Consider the following 7,697-nt stretch of genomic DNA (forward strand, 5'->3'; position numbering starts at 1 on the left):
AAAACCCAAAGATCTGGGGATGGAGAGAGCTGCTCCTGTGGTGGAGTGTGGGACTGCCCTACTGGAGGGGGACACAACCCTCATGTGGTCACAGCCTCTCCCTCCTTACTGCATCCACACTCACCTCACTGCCACACATGTGGCCCCTTGTCCCATTTTGTGATTCTCCCTGGCCCCCAGGCACTGAGTTTTGGGGCTTCCCCTCTGGCCCTTGCTAGAAGAGCTTGCACTCTGTGTGGGGGCTTCACCCCCAGACTAGGAACTCAGGAGGGCAGGGGGCCATATTTGCCTCCCCAGGGGAATAAGTGCAGCAAGAACCTAGCTTTGGAAGCAGAAAAATCTGGGTTTGTGGGGGCCTTTTCCAGCTGGGTAACTTGAGGCAAACTATTACCTTCCATCTGTGGAATGAGGACAGCACCCTGCTAGCCAGGAATTGAAGGGTAAGCGAGCATCTCTCTCCTGCACGGAGCAGCTGTGCACCTTCCCCTCCCTGAGAGGGCCCCGAGCAGAGCTGTCTCTGCCTCCTCCTGCCTCCTGGGAGACCTCACGCTCAGGGGATCCACGGGATCCGCTCACTCCTTGAATTTTCAACCTCTCCCTCTGCTGGCTTCTTTCCAGCTGCATTTGCTCATCCTCAGGGCTCTTCCACCTTAAAAACGTGCAACCCCCTCTCCCTCCTGCCCTTGGTGGCCAAACTTTCTGGAAAGATGCCCCATAGTAGTTTTGTCCATATCCCCATCTGCCTATCCCTCCTTCCCCCTCTCCAACCTGGCCTCCACTCCATCACTCCGCCAGGACAGCTCCCTCTAATATCACCAGTGACCTCCATGTCACTAATCCCTCATCTTATTCCGCCTCTTGGCAGCTTTGAACACTTCTCCAGTGGCTGCTGAAAGAGAACACGCTTGGTTCCCCCTCGCTCTTGGTTTACCCCCTCTCTGACTCCTTTGCAGGCTCTGCTTCCGTCACCAGGCTCGTTGCTCACCTTTACATAATGAAAATCTGCAGTAAGGTGTCTTCCAGATCCAGAGTTTTCTCCCTAAGGGTATTTCTCCTGTCCACACCTGAGCACTGGACTCAGACAACAGCCACCCTTTTTCTTCCTCTTTTTCTCTTTGGTTTTTATCAAGGTAATACACATACCGAGCTGAGTAAGTCAAAGAGTTCTATGAGGCTTTAGCAACAACAGCAAAAATCTCTCCTCACCTCTGGGTCCATTCCCGTTTCTTCTGATATTTCTTGCCGTATTTCTAAATAACATGTTTATAATGCTATTACTTGGTTTTTCCATCTTAGGTAGTATCTATTGACATCTCACTTTGGAAGATGCAGATTTAACTCTTTAAACCACTCATACACATGCATACTTTCCCTCTCATCCTCCTGTTTATAATAATTTGTTTGATCTTTATATAAACTCTATCCCAGTTTTCAGGGATAGAGCTTCTGAACCCTTGGGATTTCCCGGTGATAGGAACATCTTTGTTATTTGTGGTGGGCCACTGGAAAGCTTCAGGGTGGGGGCTGGTCACACCAGAAAGACTGACCACGTGATTACAGGGTTGGGGCTTTGAGCCAGTGATGTCAACCTGACCTCTGGGGAGAGGAGGGGCCTGGAGATTGAGGTCAATCACATGGCCAATGATTCAATCAATCATGCCTATGCAATGAAATCCCAATAAAAACTCTGGACACCAAGCTTCAGGTGAGCTTCCTGGTTGGTGATAAACGCAGGAGGGTGATGCATTCTGATTCCACAGAGAGAGGACACAGAAGCTCCACGTTCGGGACTCTCTCAGACCTTGGGTCTCTTCATGGGCTATGGCTGGTCTTGCTTTGTATCTTTTGTAATAAAACTGTAGTCATAAGTATAGCACTCTCCTGAATTCTGTGAGTAGATCTTGTGAATTACTGAACCTGAGTGGGTCACAAAAACTCCTGGATTTGTAGCCAGTTGGTCAGAAGTGCGGGTGGCCTGGGGACCCCTGAAATTGAGCTGGTGTCTGAAGTAAGGGCAGTCTCGTTGGGGACCATGCCCTTAACTTTTGGAGTCTGTGCCAGCTCTGCTGGTTAGTGTCATAATTGCAGTTTTGCACCTCTCAACACAGTTTTATCAGTTTTGTGTAAATCCATGTTTACTGTTTCCATAACAACATCTGTGTAAATAGTGTTCACTGCTGAGCCCATTAAAAGTATTTTTATAAGTTTTCTTCTTGTTCAACTCTTAGTTCTCCCTAGAGTTAATCACTCCTCCTCTTTTATTTTCTTTTTAATTTTCTTTGATTCAGTCTTACGATGTACTGATAAGTCTTCCCACATCCTCCTTTGGCTCTATAAATATCAACCCAACTGGTCAGACTGGTCAGAAAATCTATTTTTCTCATTTTGTTTCCAGAGACATCCCTTCTGGAGCCCCCTTCCTTTGGATCCAAATTGGGCAGGTTGCCCTCAGGACTGCTGCCGTCAGCTTGAGACTCTCCATTGCCATCATTCCAGAACTTTCCTTTGCCTCTCTTACTCTCTTTCTTGCATTAATCTCTGTTTCCTCACATCACCATCTTGCTCTTTCTTGATTAACTCATTGTAATAGAGATGCTTAATGCTCACCAAATATCCCATGGGCTCCCCTATATTTCCAAGAATTCCATGCAGTTAAATTGGGGTTAAATGATTAATTTGGCCAAAAGTCTATGAAAGGAAGTGGCGTATGCTACCTCTACCTCTAAGCCAAAGCTCTTGAAAGCTGGTATGCCCCTCCATCTCGTTCCTCTACTGGCATGTGGCCTTGGAGGAGACGTGTTCCAGATGGTGCAACTACAGGATAGTGGAACCTCAGTCAGCCTGAGCCTCTGAAAGTCCAGTCAGGAAAACAGCAGAATTCTTAACTAATTAAGTATAACATTTAATACAGGAAAATGGTTACAAACCTGTTAAAAGGGCTGCAGTATGACGAAGGAGAAGGTGGGACTACCCAGAGATTAGTACCCCCAGGGCTGGAGGAGCAAAGGGGAAAATGAGACTAGAGAGCCACAATCCTGTATCATTGAGGCTGTGGTAGCCACTGCTGGAACCGTGAGACCTAAGCAAGAACCCAGGAGCCCAGACTCACCAGCCACTGAAGGAACCACCAGAGAAGCAGGAAAGGTCTTCCCTTCCATCTCTCTCTCCTTAGTGCTTCCCATTAGCAGAATCTAGCCAGAGGCCAGCTGGCAAGGGAGCCTGGGAAATGTAGTTTGCAGTCTTCCAGCCTCCTGCAATACAGAGGAGCGGATGGAAGGATGGGAATCAAGTCAAGAGGCAACAGACAAATAACTGCCATGTTTAGTGCCTTTGTAGAGCAGAGCCCCCTGCCAACCCATGTTGGAAATGTCGACATCTGGGGGCTAAGCTGCTGAGATGAATGCTGCAGCTAGCACTGACTATCCTGACCTTGGTTTTGGTGGAGCACGTTCTTTAGTTGTCTTCCTAAGAAAGAGTATATGGCAAGTAAATTTTGGAAACTCTCACGACTAAAAAGTCTTTATTCTCACATGTGACTGAGTATGGATTATACATTGGCAATCGTTTCTCCTCAGAATTTTAAAGACACTGCTTCATCATCTTTTGGCTCCCAGTGTTGCTATTGAAGACGTCCAGTGCCATTTTGATACCTGATCCTTTGCATGTGACTGGTATTTTCTCTCTGGAAGCTTGTACAGGTAAATCTTTTTAAAAAAAAAAAAAATCTGTATTCTGAAATTCCATGATAATGGACACTCAGGCAGCCACATCAATCTGGAAGCATGTTTTTCTGTCCTGAGAAATAAATTGGAGTTATTTATTTGATAGTGTCCCCCTTCCATTTTCTCTTTTCTCCTTTTCTGAAATTTTGATTATTCAGATTTTGGACCTTCAGATCCTCTAATGTCATTTTAATTTCTCTTCCATTTTTCATCACTTAACCTCTCAGTTATACTTTCTAGAAGATTTCTCTTCATTGTCTTCTAATCTTTCTGTTGAATGTTCTTATTTCTGTTATCCGCTCTTTAATTTCCCAGAGCTTTCTTAATCTCAGACTGTTGCTTTTCCTATACATGCTGTTCTTGTTTCATGATTGCAGCATTTGCTCCCATCTCTCTGAGGACAGTTACCTTTGTTCCTGCTCACTCCGTCATCCTTGTTTGCCCCGAGTTCATTTATTAAAAATGTGTTTGTTTCATTTCTCCTATTGGAGGATTTCCTAAGATGCCAAGTGACCCTGAGCTGTTCAGTCATATGTGTGGGGTGAGTCATTCTGCAGACAAGAGAGGGACTTGGGCAGCTGGAGAACTTCATCATGGGAAGGGGTGTCCTCGAACGTCTGTTAATATTTTCTCTTGAGCCACTCAATTTCCCTATATAGGACTCTTTTAAATCTCCTGCCTGGGAAGTAACTTGGCTGTGAGCATTCTGAGAGCCAATTGGGGAAAAAAGGTGAGGAAGATGAATCTCACATTTCAGAAAGCAGATTTCACTAAATTCCCCTGGTTTCAAGATGAACTCTCCCTCCCTTTGGCTCTGCCCACTGTTCCCAACATCAGGGCCTGTTTGGTTGCAGGCTTCTGCCAGGGTGGATGAGGAGTGGTCTGGTGGCTGGATGCAAAGGGCGATTGGAGGTCTGGGGGCCCACTGGCTCTTTTGTATACTTTGTACCAATCTTTCTGTTTTTGGCCATACTGGCAGCCTTGGATTCTACAGGCTTTCTGGAGTCTGGGTGTAAATCAGATTGTTTCATGGTGCTTCCCCCTCGGAGGGCTTAGATCATCTGTGTTCCAGTTTATAAAATCTGGTGGGTTTGTGCTTTTGATTTTTTCCTTACTGAGAGAGACAAACAGACAGAGACAGTGAACAAAAGAGACAGAGAGGAGAGACAGAGAGAGGAGAAGACAGAGGGCCAGGAGCGAGAGCCTCGAGGGGGAGGAGAGAGCGACAGACTTGCACCCAGAGTGCAGCTCTGGGGCTGCAGGAAGTTTCATCTCCTATGGGGATGATGGAGAAGGTTTGGAATATGCTCCAGGGAAGAGTGACAGACTGGAGATCAGCACTGACTGCCCGGAATGTGTGTGAAGCCTGCATGGTGGTGACACTCCAGGAAAATGTGGAGTATTTGGAACTGATTATTGGGTCAAGATGGAGGCAAGGCAAGGAGGTTCCTATGCATGTTCCTGGATGGGGAGTGTGTTCTGTTTAAATAACAAATCAAGGTATCAGCTGGGGTCACCTGGGACCAGGAGGATCAATGTTGAAGCTCTGGAGAATCAATTTATAGGGAACAAGGGAAGCCCGGACCACAGCGTAGGGTGGTTCCACCAGATGGCGTTGGTTCCCTCCCAGTAAGATCTCGGCGTTCCTTTGCTGAGGCCCAGATTGAGCAGAGGCCTTCCTGGGGCTGCTCTGACAGCATCTCGAAGCACTGGTAGACACAGGCTAAGACCTCTGAAAACCTGGGTCTAAGGTTGATTCTCGGGTCACTGTAAGGGAGCTCCAACTGGACTCTGTCTGCGTTTCCTGGGGCTGCCATAACAAAGTACCACACATACTAGGTGGCTTACACAACAGAAATGAATTGTCACAGTTCTGGAGACTACAAGTCTGAGATCAAGGTGTTGGCAGGGTTGGTTCCTTCTGAGGGCTGTGAGGAAGAATCTGCTCCAAGCCTCTATCCTAGCTTGTAGTGCATTGCTGTCAATCTTGGGCAATCCTTGGCTTGTAGCAGCATCCCCCAATCTCTGCCTTCATCTTCACCTGGCGTTCTCCCTGTGTGTGTCTCTGTGTCCAAATTTCCCCTTTCTATAAGGGCACCAGTCATGTTGGATTAGGGCTCACCCTAATGACCTCATAGGTCATTAGCTAATTACATCTACAATGACACTATTTCCAAATAAGGTCCTGAAGGGTTAGGCTTCAACAATATGAATTTGGGGGTACACAATTCAACTCATAACAGACTCACATCCCTACCAGGTATTTTACATGAATATTGGGGTGTTAATCGGCAAAGACGGGATGGTGATCATTGGAAATGTAACATTTGAAAGGAATGTAAGAGATTGAGGACTGAACATCTTCTAGTTCCCCTGAGACACCCCCAAAGCCCAAGAAACCCATGTCCCTGCAGGACTGACCCTTCCCCTCATACCTCGCCTCCGTTGCTGTTCCCTGCATAATCAGAATTTATGCTCAGCATAGCCTCAAGGATCAAACTCAGAATCAGAGGAGGGAGAATAAGAGAAAGACCCAGAAAAAGATGACAAGTACGCGCTAACTTGTATTTCTAAAAGTCTGAGACCTGTTTTTGGGAGTGGAAGGAAGCGTGAGGAAACCTAGCCACAGGGAGCCGAATGTGACTCGGATCAAGCTGAATGGGTGGATGAAGTGTAATGGGAGTCTGTATTTTTGTGCCAGCTGTCCACAGGGCATGGTGCAGCAACTTCCAGGGGAGCCAATGCCAACTTGAACCTAATACTGGCCTGTGCTTAGGGGCACTGCCGTTGGCCTGGATTGAGAAAGAATCCAGAGACGTTGGGACAGGAATGCTGGGTTGGACGGAACACAGGCATTCTGCCACTGCCCTAGTCCCTCACTCTATGATCTCTCCCAAAGAGCTTCAGAGGACTTCACCCTTGATTTGAGAAATGGGTTAGCGATAGCACTACCAGGATCGTTAAAAATCTCTTTATCAGACAGGCCTGGTATGACCAGGCCATTGAAATAGACATCCTAGTCTGAGTAGGGACAGAAGGACATGCCACTGGCCGAGGCCTGGAGGCAGCACCAAACTTCCAGACGCAAAGTAGGGGTGCCTCAGGTGTTAGGCATTGTATGGGTGGAGAGGAAACCAGTTCTTAAGGAACAGTGTGACACTCAGAGGTGGCTGACTGTAGTTGGTAAAACCAGTGGGCAGCCTAGAAAGAAAATACTTTATGTGTGTAACCCAAACATTTTCAGATCTGTAGAACACAAGCTTGGCACAGGATAGCTCCATGCTGGCTGATACAGCCTCTCGTCCAGTTCCTGTGCCTGAGCTTTGCGTCTTCGCTGAGGACTGGGGACACATGCTAGGCCTGTTGGCTGAGAAAGGCTCTGTCACAGGTTTGGTTGCCTAGGATGCTGACTCTGGGATGGAGATTAGTATGCAGGAGCCTCCTTAGGGAGGGTTCTTGAAACCAGTGCTTGGGGACTGGAAAGCAGAAGGGGAGGGAACAGGACTGGGCAGAGGGAGACTGGACTGTGACGCAGTCTCAATGAAGGCCTCAAGAGTCCTCATCGGGACTTCTGAAGCCAGGAGGGCTCTTCAGAATTATCACAAGCTGGGACAAGGGGGCCACAACTTTATACACCTGCATCAATCATTAGATACGGGCTACGCTGGGGAGGGGCCATGACCTTGGGCGAGGTATTGCTCTCCAGCAGATGCAGTTCTGAAGATGGCCAGCAGCCCATGTGGCAGCTTGGGGAATACGCCCTTCAACCCTGAGTGGGGAGGAAGGTCTGGGTAATGCATTTCAGAGTCCACCGTGGACTCTTGCCATCCCACCCCGGCCCGGGGTTCCCCATCCAGGCCCTGGGTCAAGGCCACTAAAGGGAGGACTCTGGGGATGGGTGGCAGTTAATCAATCCACACCAAGCTGGGCCGTCAATACAACACGCAACCGAGGTGCTACTGGGGGCTCAAGAGT

Source organism: Ceratotherium simum, chromosome 26 (assembly GCF_057802395.1).
Source record: "Ceratotherium simum simum isolate JZ-2026a chromosome 26, ASM5780239v1, whole genome shotgun sequence".
NCBI classification, from domain to species: domain Eukaryota; kingdom Metazoa; phylum Chordata; class Mammalia; order Perissodactyla; family Rhinocerotidae; genus Ceratotherium; species Ceratotherium simum.